Here is an 18,746-nt window from a genome sequence, read left to right on the forward strand (position 1 = left end):
TGAGGGAAAGTAATGGAAAGCACCCATTTTAGCTAAGTTAGCAGGATAAATGGTACCATCACAAGAAAATTACATATTAGCCAATAAATAATTTTGGGATCCCTGACCAGCCAAAGCTGAGTGGCAGCAAATATAAATCCTCATTTGGTTTTTTCTATTATAAATTCTAGATGAATGTGTTGAAGCACAATAAAAAAAATCTGTTGTCCCTGATCTTGGATAATCTGATTTAAAGATGGAGTTTCAAGCTATCCCTTTATAAACAATTCATAAGAAAACCTTAAGAGAACAGTAGGAAACATCACAGGAAAGGTAACTGTGCCTTAGCCAAAAGAAAATTAGACTCTTCCCATCTGTCTGCATAGGAGTATATAACACAAATATGTATGCAAGTTCTATTCAGTCCCTAACGTCTATGGAAGACAATGAGAAAGCCCTAATATGTGACTATCTGCCATTACAAGGGATGTGGCTGCTTGCTTCAGACATTGAGGCCTTTCTAATGGAACACTTTGGTTCCTTGTTATTTTCCTTAAAAGATGCAGGTGTCTTTATATGACATTTAGCTTTCTGAAATGGTGACATCCGGTGCTAACCACAGAAAAGATGTTCTGGATGTTAGCCTGCTGTGAAGCTTGATTCCCAATCCCATTCTCAGAGTGTAGGATAAGAAGGGTTTTCTCTAGTTTGGAAATAGGTTGAGAATGAACACAGAATAAAAGATTGCAGAGGAACAAAACCTTGTTTGCTATTTCCCCAAAATGGGTTTGATGAATTTGAAGAGATCATAAAGATTCTAGGAAAGGATGACCTAATAATTTGATTATCAGATTGATATTATATATAATTTCTAACAAATCAAAAAGAAACTCAAAACACTCGTAGAGTGGGTAAACAAGGGGTTTTCCTCAGAAAAAGACAGTGATGCTTAACCACTGTCTTTGAAATTTGTTACTGAAACTGTAATCTACTTAGCACTCTCTCTCTCTCTCTCTCTCTCTCTCTCTCTCTTTCTCAGTCTCACTGTCCTCAAACTTAATCCTCTGGCTTCAGTCATGAGCACTAAACATAGCTTATTTTCTTTTAAAAAATTTACTTGATAAATATCAAAAGTATGCTTTAAAAATATTAAACATATGTTTAACAGAATAGCCAATGTACAGATTTAAAAAAGGTTTGTTTGGGCAAAATGGTTGTTGGCGATTCCAAACAGCATCTTTGTAAGGGACCTCAAGCTATATAACAGCATGACAAAGAAACGAATGGATAGAGTCGACCATTTGAAGAAGAGGTATTTGTGAGCGCAAGTAAGAATTGCCAGGAAAGAACTCCGTGTTTCCCAACTCCATTCTCAAGGGAAGTGATCCACATCTGAAAAACCTAACCAATTCTGCTGGACCAGCATCAGTCCCTGTACAAGGCAGCCACAACGCACACTCACTTTCCATGAAGCCATACCTCTTAGTGGTCTCATCATCTTTCAATACTGCAAGATTGGGCATCAAGGTGCAGAATGAACCTTGTGGACATGAGCTACATCTCTGGGCAAATGTGCATAATATTTGGTATGTATAGACACTGTATAATGGCCATCACATCAACAGACATGTTCATCTCCATTCATGATGCACATTAGACTCAGCTTACAGTTATTTGTGCTCTTAGTTCAACAGCTCCCCATTCATATAAACTTCTGGATGCTTCTTTCCTAAATATTACTTGTTACCTATCTGAGACTTACATTTTGTTGATAACTTCTATTTTATCTGGCCGTTCTTACTTGGCATGTAAAGGCATTCCAAACTGATAAGTGTGGACTGGGTGTGGTGACACATAACTTAATCCCAGCACTTGGGAGGCTGAGGCTGGAGGATCATGAGTTTGAGAGCAACCCTCTGGGCTATATAAAAAGACTGTCTCAAAGAACAAAATAAAATAAGCATTACTATTTGTGCCAGCTGGATTAATGTTAACTTGACAGAAAAGCTAGAGTCATTTGAGAGACGGAAACATTAATTGAGAACATGGCCCCCACCACATTGGCAAACCTGTGGGGTCATTTTCTTGATTGATAATTGATATGGGCGAGCCCATCTCATTATGGGTGGTGTCACCTCTGGGCTGCTGGTCTTGGGTGCTATAAGAAGGTAGGTTGAGCAAGCCTTAAGTGAGCAAGCCACTAAGCAACACTGTTCCAAAGGCCTCTGCTTCAGTTCCTTCCTCCAGGTTGAGTTCCTGCTTCCTTGCTTGAGTTCCTGCCCTGAATTCCCTCAGTGATGGAGGCGAATAGGATTTGTAGGATGAAATAAACCTTTTCCTCTCCAAGCTGCTTTTGGTCATGGGGTTTTATCACAGCAATGGAAATTCTGACCAAGACTTTTATTTTTAGCATGAAGTTCATCTGTTAGAGAGATGTGTAAAATGTGTAATAGTATAAGTACACTATGAAAACTTAGGAGTATTTAAATAGACCTGTGTATGCTTTGGGAAGATCTTCACAGTATATTTAAATAAAAAATGAGTTATAAGAGAGAATGTAATAGCCATCCAATTTTTTTTTTTGCCATCCAATTTTTATCTCTTCTCTTTCTCTTTTTTCTTTTTGTGTTCATCATAGAACCCAGACTGGATTAGAACTCGTGATTCCACTGCCTCAAGTCTCCTGAGTGTCATAATTATAGGTTTTTGCCACTATGTCCAGATCAATTTGCATAAAATTTAAAAATAATATGCATACATATGTCTGCATAAGAAAATGCCTAGGTGTTTCTTTGACTTTGTTGTTTTTACCATGCCCTTATATTTATTTTATATTTTGATACTCATTAAAGAACATAATTTTTATTACTAAGTACCCTTAATATTTAATGAAAGTAGCTTTCTATAAGAAAAACCAAACAATAAAACAATGAAACATAATGTTAAAATGAACACAGAGGAAAGGAAGCAGAGAAGAATTATTAGAGACTCAGAATATTGAATCTTTTAGAATATTAAGAAAGACTTAAAAATCATGTATGAAGGGAGACCTTGCTTAAGTTCTAAGTTCAATAAACCAACTGTCTAGTCATACATAAAAGAACTTAAAGTTTTGAATATTGATTAAAAACTTAGTTTTAAATTATTTTATTTTCTTATTTCTTAAGCTGTTATAATGGTTTATAAAAGAATACTTTTGTCTTGTAGAAATACGTATCTGTGCTTGAGCTGATCATGAGTTTGCTTTGGAATGGTAGAATGAATAGGAGGGTGGTATTCAGACTCTTGATAGCCCAGTGATACCCAGTTCCTGATATTCATGTTCTCCTGTAGTGTGCCACTTTTGAACACGGACTGAATCTAGTAATTTACTTCCAAATATGAGGCTATTTCAAAGAAAAATCCTGTTTATTTCCCTTTTAGTCTTCACACTATAATGGAGTAAGTTAGGAGAGTAGAAAGGCCTTGTGGCAAAGAATTTTGGATAGCCTCAGACTTACATGTATTGTGGAAGAAAGACTTTGGTCCAATAATGTTCAAGGTAATGTGTCTTGCTGGTGTGAACTGAAATAGTATAGAAAATTGTTTGCTCCTACTGGTTTATGCTGTTACTGAATTGTCTTCTATCCTCTCTGACCTTCAGTCTAATTGTATACATTATTGAGAGAGTATTGTTGAGGTCAATATAATAAATACTTATATATAATAAATCTGTATATCTTATGTTTTCATATCCTGTTAATATATAATAAATAAGTATAAGGCAAAAATCATAGCCTTGTTTACCAGTCAGCTCTATTCATTTTTTTAAAATGCTTTATTGATTCTTTGTGAATTTCACATCATGTACCCAATCCCACTCATCTCCCCATCCCTTCATATCTTCCCTCTACATTTCCAAAAGAAAATAAAAAACAAACACCCCATCTTGTCATGGAAGCTGTAGTGTGTCACAATGTGTCACACAGTATACACTTTGTCCATACATTGTTAACCTGCAAGTATTTATTGCAATGGCTCGTTGGTCTGATTAGAGGCCTCTGGCATCTGCTACGCTATCAATACTGGATTCTTACCAGGACTCCTCTCAGATACCCTATGGTATCTGTATAAGGAGATCCTGCTACTTTGAATCTGCAGGATCTGCCCCTTTGTGTGCTCTGGTAATTCATAGATGAGGTAGATGTTGGAGTAGGCCAACTCAAAGCCTTGGACCTGGGCCTGGGAGGTAGCTGAGTTGGTCAGCACACCAGCTCTCCTGCACTTTCACCACCAGGGTATGCTCTCTAGCAATGCTCCAGCTAGCTCACTGTGATGGTTTGTAAATTCTCTGCCAAGGGGGGTGGCACTATTAGAAGGTGTGGTACTGTTGGAGTAGGTGTGGCTTTGTTGGAGTAGGTGTGTCACCATGGATGTGGGCCTTAAGACCCTCATCCTAACTGCCTAGAAGACAGTATTCTCCTAGCAGCCTTCAGATGAAGATGTAGAACTCTCAGCTCCTCCCGCACCATGACTGCCTAGATGCTGCCATGTTCCCACCTTGATGATAATGGATTGAATCTCTGAACCTGTATGCCAGCCCCAATTCAATGTTGTCCTTTATAAGACTTGCCTTGGTCATGGTGTCTGTTCATAGTAGTAAAACCCTAAGACACTTACCTCATGCTACAGCTGGCTATGGGAAAGGGTAGGGTCAACTCTCCCCATCTCATTCACCAGGGCCCGCTCTGTGCTGCCCAATTGAGGTGTAGGGACTGTACTCTTGAGTGCTACAGCTGGTGGGGAACAGGGCCAGCTGACCAGTTCTGATGACCCTGGGGACCAGCTCTCCCTTCTGCCACAGGTAGAATTAGGAGGGGCACTTCTTCCACACGCACACCACTGCAAGGCAGATAAGAACCAGGACCAGCTGTCCCTCACTCATGCTATAGGGGCCAGCTCTCTGAACCCATCAGAGCCACCTCCCCCATGCTGTCCAAGCAAAAGGCAGGCCAGCTCAGCATAGTGCTTGGACATGAACATGGTCTTAAGGACAGACCAAGGACAACTACATGGCCTTCGGTGGTAACACGGGTCTCAAACATCAACACAGACCCCGCTATGATAGGACCATGGACTCAGACATGACAACCAGCAGCAGCATGGACCCAGGTGTAACCATAGCCTCAGATGGCAGAAAAGGTCACTTGGACCAGCATGCCTCCCCCCATTAATACTTATATGATTTCTATTTTCCTTTGAATTTAATTTTCAACTTGTCATGATTAGATTTGGAGTGAGTTTCTTGCATACAGTATGTAGTTGAACTGTGTTTTTACTTAATTTATTTGTTCGTTTATTTAGTTAATGTATATATGAGTAATCTGCCTTCATGCACACTAGAAGAGGGAATGAGATCCCACTACAGATGGTTGTGAGACACCATGTGGTTTCTGGGAATTGAACTCAGGATCTCTAGTAGAGCAGTCAGTGCTCTTAACCACTGAGCCATCTCTCCAGCCCCTGAACTATGCTTTTTAATTAGTCTACTGTATGCTTTGGCTAGGACATTCATATCACTTATATATTCAACACTGATATTTTAGGTAGTGATATTTTATTTCTGTTACAGTGTGAATTTGAAATGTTCCCCACAGTTTCATATTTTGACCAACTGGCTGTCAGCTTGCTGCAGTCCTTTTAGGAACTAGGGCCTTGCTGGTGAAAGTAGATCAATAGAGGCTACTTCTATATGGTGAGATCTTGGCTCAAAACCTAAGAAAGATTTAACTGCATAGTTTAAATATTTTGTTGCAGAGTTTGTTCAGGTATTTCAGTCTAGTTTCTAGCTGCTCGTCAGAGTAATTTCTGTTACTGTGTGTCACTATTGTTATGACACTCACTGTCACTAGTATTCTGCCACTCCTCACTTACACCTTTCCTAGTCCCATGTCCCATGTTTAGTTCATTCTAGTGTGGAACTCTTCGTTGAACTTTCTGTTTCTGCCTTGGCATTTTTATCGCTGGAATTTCTGAATCTTCTTTGGCTCATCAATTTCCCTGATGAAGCATTCATTCTAATTTTATTTTTAGACATGTTTCCACTGTATAACTCTTTCTATCCCAGACTCCCTACATAGTTCAGGGTAGCCTCAAAAACATCGAGATCTACCTGCCTCTGCCTCCAAACGACGGGGATCAAAGGCATGTGCCACCACACCCAGCAGCTTTCTACCTTTTCATTTTTGAGCATGTGTGATTCTGGGTCTGCTGGCACCTTTTGATGATCTTTTTATACTTTTTGAAATCCTCCTGGTTCTGGGCATTAGGAGTTATTTTCAATTGAAACCTGAATTTTTTTTATATTATATTACAATACTCTGGATCTTATTTACCCCCCAGTACCCTCCCCCCGAGTTTTAGATGGCTGACTTTCTTTAGCTTACTCTGGGGGACTGGAAGGGTATAAGGCCATGTGAGAAAGAATCACAATGCTTCATTGTTGACACTGAGTTGGAAGACTTTCTTGCTTCTACTGAGCAAGAGTAGGAGTTTGGGCTCCTCATGTGGTTTCCACTGGTGCCATTTGTTGGGGGTTATTGTTGAACAGTAGCAGAGTCTTAATATTTCAACAATGTCTTGCGACAGCACCACTGGAGACAAAACATTCCCTTTATCACTAGAGCATTAGGTTCAGGTCAGGGCTCCCAGCTTGGTCTCTGTGGATAGAACAGAGGTAGAGAGGGAAGGTCTGATTACCAGCTATTGTGAATGAAAGCTCTAGAACCCCATCTGTCCTACTTTGACACCATTATGGTCAGGTGTTGAAGTGCTTGGTTATAACATTTCAGGGGTATAAGTCTAGACTTCCTGTTTAGTATTTGCTGATTAGGTTGTGGTGAGCTGTGGTTTTGATGTTTGTACTTGGGTTGGGGGGGTGGTTTGAATTAGTCACTACTTGGGAAGGATTAGAAGATGTTACCTTGTTAGTGTAAGTGTGGCTTTGTTGGAGGAAGTGTGTCACTGTGGGGTGGGCTTTGGGTGGGCTTTGGGGTCTCTAAAACCCATGCCAGGCCCATTGTCTCTCACTCTCTTCTTACTGTCTATGAATTCAGATGTAGAACTCTCAGCTATTTCTCCAGTACCATATCTGCCTGTGTGCCACCACGCTCCCCACCTTGATGAAAACAGACTAAATCTCTGAAACTGTAAGTCAGCCCCGATTAAATGTTTTCTTTTTTAAGAGTGGCTCTGGTCTTCCTTCACGGTGGCAGAATACTGACAAAGACAGCTGGAGTAGAGTGGCTTTTAATTTTTTTTTTTTTTTTTTTTTTTTTTTTTTTTGGCTGCTCCTGCACCACTCTTGCTAGAGAGAGCAGGATATTTCTTCTGCATATTGGTGTTTCTGGGTCACAGTCTTCTTCAATTCTGACTCTTGAATGTATACAGCAGAAAAGAAATTCAGGAGACTCATTACCAGGTCATTCTTTGGGTCTGAATATCTCTAGTCAGTCTACCCTCTGATTTCTGCCTTGAGAGTCATGTCTCCTTTACTTAACATATAACAGCTAGGATTTTTATCTTGACAGTGAGTGGGGCATGGTATTTTTACTCCATATCCTGGAAGTTGAGCTTCTTTGGTGAAGCATTTTTATCATAACCTTGTCTAAATCTATTGAGATAATCATTTTTGTGAATTTTTGATGTATTGATTAAAGTAGAGTATTATTGATCAATACATATGCTAAAATAAGAGTTAAAATAAATCAATAAAAATGAGTGGAGGATAAAATATTCTATAACAAAATTTAAATGTGTATATAATACATTATGGAAATATTTATGAGCAAATTAAGCAAAGTTCTTTTAAGAAGCCGTGTCTATCTTCACCGTACCTATCACCTTGAAGCCATGTATGTGCACTGAGAAGTATAGCTGTCAAGTTATATACAAAACATTATTCTCAGTTCTCCATGTTCAATGATATAAGTAAGTTCCGTCCTCAGCAACAGGGCCTTTCCATCAGGTTGTGGGGAGTAGCTGATAGCCTGGGTAATAACTGATGTTTGGGGATGTCTACAGGACCCTTTGGCCAGTCAACAAGATGCGTCCCATTCCTGGCACTGGAGGTTGTACTAGATGACATAAGATTTCTAGATGGGTATTACATCCTCTGTTATATAGTGACTCTATTTACATTCCTTTCATATATGTATATATTTTAGGGAGTTTCTGCAATAGGTTTCCATGTTTATTAAATGCCTTTTATTATTCATTGACCTTCCTCATATTCCCTCCTTTAACCTTCTTTCCCATCCCCTTCCCATTTAATCCTTCCATTCTAATTTCCCATTTTATCACTCCATACCACTACATGCTAATTCTCCATCCTTGCGAGATCTTCTCCTTCCCCCCGATGCCTGATTAGATATCTAGTCTCTATCTTTATTCAGGTTGACATGTACATATCTAAAGCTTAAAAACTAACACTTGTATATAACAGAAAACACTAACATATATTTTAAAGGATTGTTTATTGTTGGATTTTCATATACGATAACACACATTTTCTTCATTTCTCTACCAGCTGAAAATTGAATTTAGTAGAACAGCACCTAGCATATTCTGTTTCCTGGTTCATCACAGCTTATATAAAATTTTTACTAGAGCATGGATCTGAGGAGTTCAGAGGTGACATGTTCTTGTAACCCAAGCTCCCAAGACACTAAAGCAGGAAGATTGTGAGTTTGAAGTCAGCATGACCAATATACAAGAGCCTGTCTTAAAAACAAATATAAAATGAATGCAAAATGGTGGCCAGATTCTTGTGGCTTCTCTGGGCAAAATATTGTAGTTCTTGATTCCTCTTCTTCTGCCCCATTTTCTCTTTAGCTGTATACCCAAACACGCATTCTCACACCCTGTGCCTAGGCTGTGTGCTCTTTGCCGCCCACCTCCTCCATAGGAAACATCTCCCACCCTTGCTTCCTCTTCACCCCTTCTGAGCTTTATCTTTGCTGTTGTTGGTTACTTATTATCTCTGCCTGCTGAGTTCTAGACCATTTAAATAAACCAAGGCAGGAAGGGTGTAGACTTTGACCACTGCTTTATCCTACAGCCCTTTCTGGCATATTGTAGAGACTCAGTAAATGCTGTCAAATGAATAAATGAATACAGAGAAGACGGTGATGTTTTTACACATTTCATTCTAACTTGTGATATGTATTTCCTGTCTCATTTTGAGTTGATGTTACAAAGCTAACATGTAAGCTTTAAGATATAAAATTAAATTCCCTGTTTAGAGAGCTAGATTCTAATGTTTGTACCATCTACCAAAACAAAGATTTGGCTCCACCTTGATAGGCCATGTATTATGTAGTTGTGGTATACATTATGAACAGTATGCTAATGAGAAGTGGGGCTGAAAATGCATAGAAGATTTAATTGCAAGTCATCACTGCAGTTGAATCCAACCTTTCTGCATAGAGCCATTTATCAAGAGTGACAGCCAAGAGAGGAGACACAGCAGATCCTTCTATGGTCTCTCTCCCTCTGCTCGTTTTTATCCTGTCATTCAGTTTACAGTCCTCTTTGTTGGCTGCAAGCATTCCCAGAGGATGTATTTATCACCAAAGGAAAAACTGGAATGACATCAGCAGCAGCATTTACAACTCTGAGCTGTGATCCAATAAATAATGTGCGTTCAGTCCACAGAAGCATTGAAACATCTCCTAGTGTTATCAAGTCCAGACCTTACTTACCGAGGAACTAGGTAGACTTGCAGAATCTTGAACGTCATGTCAGGCCTGCACTTGAAATAAGTATGGCGTTTTTAGTAGTTTGAGTGCACACTGAAAAATGAACAACATGGGTCTATAGAAGCTGTGATTGATAAGCAGTGTGGCTATTTTATTTTCGAGACAGGGTCTCACTATGTAGCCTTGGTGAGCCTGGAACTTGTTATGTAGACCAGGGCGACACTGACATCACTGAGATCTACCTGCTTCTGTATCCTAGATGCTGGGATTAAAAAGAGTATGCTGCCACTGAGAATGCTTGAAGCCAACAAATGAATGATTTACAAAATCAATTTTGATGAAGCTTTGCAAGTTGTTAACCTCAACCCATCTTGGGAACTCTGCCTCTGATACATGGTCATCACTCAATCTGGTTAATGCTGTAGAGGACAGATATGGAGTGTTTGTATTGCAGCAGTCAGGGGCACAGTTAGCTGGCACCAGCCAGCTTCAACTCGTTTCTTATACATGCACTAATGTCTCTGAACATTATTGTTTGGACATGATGAACAAAAAAATGCATTTTGAAGGAGTAACATGTTGTGAAGCTTTGAGAAGAGAATTCTCTAAAAACTCCAAATAGTTCTCTTTAAAACATATATATATATATATATGTATATATATGTATATATATGTATATAAAGTATACAGGAAAAAGTAGGCATTAGAGGATCTTATACCCTTTCCCTAAAATCCTGACAGTCTGGCCAGGCAGCACTGAGTGAAATGTCTTCCTTTAAACATCCAGTGTTTAAGAAGAGTTTGCTTCTAGTAATTCTAGATCATCGTGGAGTCTTGCCATGTAAAACTTGTCGCTTTTCTCTATAGGTTCATTGCCAGACACACTGGAAGAGCTGCAGACTTCAAAAGCTCACCATTTCTTTGGAAATGTGACATCAATGGCTGCTAATCCAAACTATTAAGTATAATAAAGATAAGGAGAATCTACTTAAGAATCTGAAATTCTGTTTATACAAAACTCAACTTGGGAAGCCACTGTGTTCACATACCAGAAAGCTACACATTGTAAAATGGCTCTAGAAGTAAGAGCTGGGATTCTGTATGTGCACTAGGTCTCAAGGGGCCAAGCAGTATGTATAGTCAACACAAAGGTTCAGCCTGTTGAGTTTTCTATACAAACGGTATTGGGTCATCTTTTATCAGCAATCATTTAATTAAAAACTGGAGCACTCAAGAAGGTTCATAGCTTATTGCCATTGTTTAATATTTGTTTTATGACCAGCAAAGAAAGGGTTGTGGAAACCAGCAATTTTTCTCTTGGGGAATAGATACAATCAGAGCCATCACTCCCAAGCATACATAAAACAGCATCTAAATCACATTTATCTCCCACCAGAGGATAAGAAATAGTGACTATGTCTAGTGACTATGTCTCTAGAATTAAAAATTAATAGCCATAAAAGGGACTATAAAGGAGGTGAAAAGGATGTAGGTTTTGTAACGATATACAGGGCACCTAGGGGGCCATTAATTTGCACGTTGAGGTTGGAGAATTACAAAGATGGTCCATTCTATTTTATGCTTTTCAAATGAAGCAGGTTTGTTTACAAAAATATGTTTAAATTGGTTAAACTTTCTTTTGAAATTAAAAGCATTTACTTGGAATTTCTATGTCATGCCACAGTGAAATGCAACCAGACTATTATAAATGCTCTTTATTCTATAATGCTTGAATAGAATTTTACTATAATAATATCTCATCTTACAGTTCTGTGATTTTGTGAAATCAAATATTGACTTTGATAAAAAGTGATTCAATATCTCAAGAAGTTTCTTTGATAGCGTGGTGGTTGCTAGTCTGTAAGGACAGCAACTGGGTTGTTGAGGAAGGAGGATTTTGAGTTCCAGCCCAGCCTGGAATATATGATGAAACCCTGTCTTAAATATACTGGAAAAGAGACTGGAGCCTAAATTAGACCTCTAACTACAATGTCAGATCAATGTACTGCTCAACCTTCTTCAAAGATGTTTCCTCTTACATTAAATAGTAACGAACACAAGAGAATCATAACTGGACAGTTATGTAAAGGACTGGAGTACTCAGCCCTGAATGTGATGTCTCCATTACACCTTTTCCTTCAAGGCTCAGAGGTCTATGTGGAAAATGGGGCAGAAAGACTGTAAGAGGTAATGGATGACTCCAAGAAAACGTAATTTTCCAGATACAGCAAGGCAGATGCATATACAAATTTACAGATTCTGTGACAGCATGCAGGAGACCTGCAGATGCTCAAGTTAGACAAAATCTGAGCAGAGAGGAAGGGAAGTGGGCACACCTCTGTCCAAGAAGCTATTTGCCATTGGTAGCTTCAAAGAGAGAGAAACTTAGTTTTCCCCAAAAGAGTGTGTGGTGCTTTTGAATATGCATGGCCAATGCAAATGGCACTAATAGGAGGTATGGCCTTACTGGAGGAGGTGTAGCTTTGTTAGAGGAAGTGTGTCACCTGGGAGTGGGTTTTGAGGTCTCTTTTTATGTTCAAGCTCAGCCCAGTGTGGAAGAAACAGCCTTCTGGCTGCCTGCAGAAGACAGTCTCTTCCTGGCTGCCTTGGGATCAAGATGTAGAACTCTCAGCTCCTCCAGCACCAAGTCTGCCTATACACTGCCATACTTCCCAGAATGATGATAATGGATTGAACCTCTGAAACTGTAAGCCAGTCCTAAGTAAACGTTTTCCTTTATAAAAGTTGCCTTGGTCATGGTGTCTCTTCACAACAACAAAACACAAACTAAGACACAAGTTGGTACCACAGACTGGGGTATTTCTGTGATAAGCCTGACCATGCTTTTGTAGATTTTGGAACTTTGGATTTGGAAAGCAGTGGGATACTTTAAGTGGGGCTTAATGGGCCATCCTAGTAGGCTTAGGGAAAACAAAGCTTTGGTGCTGAGAGTGATTTGAACTGTGGGGTCCTGGCTCAAGAAGTTTCAGAGAAGACTGTTAGTATGCGACCCAGAGATCTGCTAAAGAATATGACTTATTTATGTCTTTGTCTGAAAAGTCTGTCCAAGGCTAAGGTAAAGATATTTAGATTAATTACACTGACAAAGGAAGTTTCAGAAAAGACTAGTTTACACTTTGTCCTGTGGTTCACTCTTATGAGGAACATTTTGATCAAGCACAGCCAGCTTAGAAAGGAAAAATACAAAATGTATGCTTCAGAGTAAAGTGTCATCAGGAAATGTAATGGAGTTAAATCCTGTGTTCAAAGATATTAAGTGGAATTAAAAGAGTGATGACCTTGGGACAAGACTCCATTTAGTTAAGCTTATTGTTTATGTATTTGCAGCTGAACAAGAGATAGTTGTGTCATGTTAGGTGTTATTATGACCTGGTTATTGTTTTCATTTGAACATAAAGAGATATGATTATGTGCCAAACTGACAAGGGATGTATTGTGATGTCTACTCTTGGTTGTCGATTTGACTATATCTGGAATGAACTACAACTCAGAACTTATAAAGTCTCTGTGAAAAGGTAAAGAAAGGCTTAGGTCCAGGTGTGGTGGTCCACACCTTTATTCCCAGCATTCAGAGACAGAGGCATGCAGATCTCCAAGTCCAAGATGAGAATAATGGTGAAAGAAATAAAGATGATGCAAATAAATGGAAAGAAATCCTGTGTTTGTGGATTATAATCAATAACATTGTTCATATACAGCCTTCATCAACAAAGAATGCCATTCTTTACAGAAACTGACAAAACTTTATATAAAGCCCCAAAGGATTTCCAGGAGTCAAAGTGCTCTTGAGTAAGTAGAACAAAGTTGGCTCAAGCCATCACGTTAGTTGATTTGAAATCAAAATATACTTCAAAAGCCACAGTAATGAAAACAGTACATTAATGACACCAAATGACACATAAATAAATAAACAGCAAATAAAATAGAAATCCCAGAAATGATCCTAAACACTTAGAGGCAACTGGATAGAGACTGTCTTCCATAAACTATCAACGTGCAGAATAAAATCCAGCCCCTACCTTCTGCAAGTACCCAAATCTACTAAAAATAGTTAAAAATTTACATTCAAGGCCAGATGTTGTGAAATTGCAAAAAGAGAACATAAGGGAAACTTTCTAAGACATTGTACTGAACAAAGATTTTATCCTATATTATTCTGAAAGCATAGGCAACAGAAGAAACAAATGAACAAGTGGGATTATCAAGAAACTCCAAAGAGACACTTGTACCGATATATCCATGCTATTCACAGTAGCTAATCACTGTAGCCAGGATATGGACTCAGCCACAGGGTCCATCAATGAATGAACAAATAAAGTAAATCTGTAAAAAAGTACCACTGAGCCAAAGCTATATTGAGCCAAAAAAGAATATGCTGGTGACGTCCTCACATCTGATTTCAATTTTTATTTCAAAGCAATGATACCAGCACAAAACCAGACACATGGAATTGAATAGATGATCCGGATATGAACCCACACAGCTACAGACACTTGGTTTTTGACAAAGTTGGAAAAAAAAAAAAAGGAAAAGCATAGAAATGCTAAGAAAAGACAACCTCTTCAATAAATAGTGCTTGGAAAATTGGATGTCCCTGGGTAGAAGAATGAAACCAGCACTCCCTCTCCTACCCAGCATGAAGAGCAACTCCAAATTGACTGAAGACCTCCACATAAGATCTGGAAGCTTGAGCTCTAGAACTGTCTGAGGAAAAAGTAGAGAAACATTTAGACATGCTCACGGGCAAGGACTTTCTGAATAGGCCTCTTCAAGAAACAAGGCCCATAACTGACAGATGGGACCCTGTGAAATTAAAGTGTTTCTATAAAGCAAAGGAAACAGTTAACAGAGTGAAAAAAAAATACCGATTATAGATGGGAGGAAATCTTTGCTGACAATTAATATATAGAATCTAGAGAGCTGGGTATGATGGCCTAGGCTTTTAATACCAACATTTGGTATGCAGAGGCAGGTGGATCTCTGAGAGTTCAAGGCCAGCCAGGTTCACATACAACATTCCAGGCCAGCTGGAATACATAATGAGAACCTGTCTGGAAAAAACAAAAAACAAAAAAGAACAAATAAACAAACAAAACAAAAAAAACCCCACCACTATCAACAACAAAAAGTTAATAAAATGGATTTCAGAAGATGAAGTAGAAATGACCAATAAACATATTTTTAAAATGTTCAACCTCACTAATGATCAGAGAAATGCAAACCAAACCACACTGGGATTCCATTTTGCCCCAGTTAGAAAATCAGTCATTAACGAAACAAATAACCACAAATTCTAGTGAGGACATGGAGACAAGGGGCCAGGATACACTGCTGGTGGGAATATAATGTAGCTTAGCCATTCTGGAAGTCAGAATGGAAGTTCATGAAAACAAAACACAAAACAAATTAAGACCAGAATGACCACGTGACCCAGACACATAACCTTGAGTATTTATCTGAAGGATTACAAGTCAACACATCACAGGGACACTTGCACATCAGTGTATGTTGCAACTGTATTCACAAGAGCTAAAGGTTTTTTTTTTTTTTTTCTTTTCTTTTTTTTGGAGCTGGGGACTGAACCCAGGGCCTTGTGCTTGCTAGGCAAGTGCTCTACCACTGAGCTAAATCCCCAACCCCAGAGCTAAAGTTTTGAATCAACCCATGCATCCAGTAAGTGACAGACAGGTAAAAAACTCTCTCTCTCTCTCTCTCTCTCTCTCTCTCTCTCTCTCTCTCTCTCTCCCACCGTGTTTGTGTGTATGTGTATATTATGTGTATATATAGACATTTTTGTGTCTCTGTCTCTTCCTCTATATATACTTTTCTCTTTATATATGTGTTTATATGTATAATGAATTTTAAATTCACATGATAGATTGAAGTTGTTTAATTTCCAGGAAAATGGACACAACTGGAGATTACCATATTAAATGAATTAAGCAGATTTCAGGGACACTTCTGTTTTCTCTCACGCGTGGTCCCTAGATTTTATACAGATACATGAAATCATGTGCGAACGAACACGACATGAAAGCAGACGTGAAGGGGGCCGGAGAGATGGCCCCGTGGTTAAGAGCGCTTAGAATGAACGCTCCCTCCCACAAATGCAGATCCTGCCTGCCCTTTTCCTTAGAAAACACGCCGCACGTTAACTAATTTGGACACCCACGGCAGAGGGCAGAATTTGGCTTGGAGTAATTAGCTCATAATTAGTCAGCTAAGGGGGTGTGGGCATGAATGCACATGTGCAAATATGCTTGCCTTTAGACGTTCACTGGGGTCTCCTGTGTGGATGACATTATCCTCAGTGTGGAAGGCAGGAGGGGGTTGGGTGGGGGTGGGGATAAATTCTGAGATTCAAGAAACCCTTAGAATTTTTATTTTTTATTTTTAAAAAGCCCAATAGTCCTTTCCCCCCTCAAAATTAAGCCCACTTTCTTTTCTTATTTGTGAAATTGGGTGTCCACATTGTCGCCCCTGTTTTATGGAGACTTGCTGTTAGCACATATCAAAGGCGCCCAGCCTCTCCGACTGCTTTGTAAATATATCCCTCCCTGAGACCACTCGGTCTTCAGCACATGCAGCTTACCTGATTAGTTGCCATTAAAACTAATGCAAGACAAATACGGACTCTGGGAGAAGAGCCTGGAACTTTAATAATGCCCGAGGGGATACATCTGACCTCACACCTCCAACCCAGACATTGTCTCCCCACACTCCGCAACTTGTGAATTTCAATTATTTGTTCAGAGGGGCCATTCATAATTGCCTGGTGTAAGCCTGCCTTTAGGATGCAAAGCAGAAGACAATGAAAATGCTACCCAGGCGAATTAGGGCGGCAGCACTTAAACGTATAAATTAACCAGGCCTCTTTTCACAGCTCTCCCTTTTATTCTGAGAGGTTTCAGTCTGGTGACATCAAAGACAGGATTATGAAGGAAGATAAAAACTTGATCTAATGTCCATGTTTGAAGTCATGAAAGTCCTCCTCTCTCCGTGGCGAAATAACCTCTCTTCATAACACACACACACACACACACACACACACACACACACACACACACACACACAGAGACAAAACCAGGGTCCAGGTGCAGAGGGGTTGGGGGCCAGCCCGTGACAGGAGGGAAGCTGCAAGAGGGCCTTGGCTTCCTGAGGTAGGAACAACTGAAGGGGAGAGCCCTGCCTTGCCTAATGTGCTAATAGATTGGTTGTAGGCTTGGACTGGTTTTGTTCTGCGAATTAACATTAAGTCTTTCTCTTGGGCCCCTGTGCTGTGAGGTGGTATTTTAATGATATTTTAAGTAGGTTTCCTGCAGCATCTCCAAGACAGTAACAGATTTTTCTGTTGTTATGTGAGAGTGATCTCTAACTTCACCACCATTAACAAATATTTTCCTTTGTGGTTTTTTTTTAATCAAATTTCCTGTTTAGTAACAAACTAAACTTCTTGCATCATTCTACATCAATCGGACTTGGAGCATACAGACTCACATTAGAGCGATAAGGCTATCTAGTAACGTTTTTTTGTGGGTAGACCAGAAGGCGGCTACTGTAACACGGTTTCAAGGCTTCCTCTCACTTTGGGGGTTGTATTTGGGATGACCACAGATCTTGGCCTTTGAATAAATATATGCAGGTGCACTTCCTGTGTTACAGCGAGAAAGATTTATTTTTAAAACTCTGAAAGCTACCAGCCCATGACTTTTAAAGTCTTTAGTCTTTTAAGCACTAAATCAGCATTCAAGTGGTTGGTTAATCTCCCAAGAGCCAAAATGAAGTGCTGGGGCCTAGATTATAACAGTTTGACTGTTAGAAAATTCCAATGGCAGCAAACCTGGTGAGCCTTTGGGCAAACACTGCCTTCTCTTTTGCTTTCCTCATATTTTGGAGATCCAAGCTACAAAATTAAAATGGTTTTTAAGATTTCTTCTCTCATACATGACATTCCAACCAAAGGCTCCTCTCCTTTTCCTCCCAGTTTCCCCCAGCCCACCTCACCTCTCCTCCATATCCACTCCTTCTCTCTTTTCCTGCAGAAAAGAGCAGGCCTCCCAGGGCCTTCAACAGAACATGGAATAAGAAGTTACAATACAACTAGGCACAAACCCTCATATCAAGGCTTAACAAGGCAACCCAGTGAAAAGGAAAAGGGTCCCAAGTGCAGGCAAAAGATCCAAAGGCATCCCCCACTTCCACTGTTAGGAGTCCCATAAGAACTCCAAGGTACACAACGTAACATATACGCAGAGGACCATGCTGGCCCCCTGATTGTTATTTCTGCCTTCATGAGCCCCTGTGCATGCTGCCCGGCTGATTCCGTGTAAAGCCAGATGTTTTATGGTGGAGGTGATATCAAGAGGTAAGATTTTGTCTGGCAGACTTAGCTGCTGCTGTTTCACCATTATAAAAATCTCTTGGTGCCGCTGGATATATTTGGGGTTTTTGGTTGTCATGGTGGGGTGCCTGAGATACCGCTCATCAATATCACTGGTGTGTATTGAAAGGCAGAAGGCCGCCAATCAATAGTAATCAGTCGGGTCATGCAGTATGTTCCATTTTGAACAATGACTGCCTCATGACTTTAGCTTCCTCATATTTACTCAAGTAAATAGCAAATGTCCTCCTTACTCAAAGGATGAGCCTTTATTTTGTAGACGTTAGTATATATAACATGGGTTTTTTTTTCCCCTAAGACAAAAGTATAAGAAACCCAATGGTATGGAAATCTAAGCAGCTCTCTCCACAGGACCTCCATCCTCTGTTTACTTGCACAGCGTATTTCGTTACATGTGATAAAAGCCAATCATCCATCTGTTGAATCAAATGTGTCCTAATTTTTACTTTCAAGGGCACTTAAGAAAGGTGGCCTATTCAGTGTTTGGAAACTCATGCAAATTAGTGGTTCACACCGTGAGCAATTTATTTTCCAGCTCGGCCACCACACACTAGAAATTAGTAATCTTGTCTCTAAAGAATACGTGACCAAAAATACAGGCCCCTTCT

Source organism: Rattus rattus, chromosome 2, assembly GCF_011064425.1.
Source record: "Rattus rattus isolate New Zealand chromosome 2, Rrattus_CSIRO_v1, whole genome shotgun sequence".
Classification (NCBI taxonomy): Eukaryota; Metazoa; Chordata; class Mammalia; order Rodentia; family Muridae; genus Rattus; species Rattus rattus.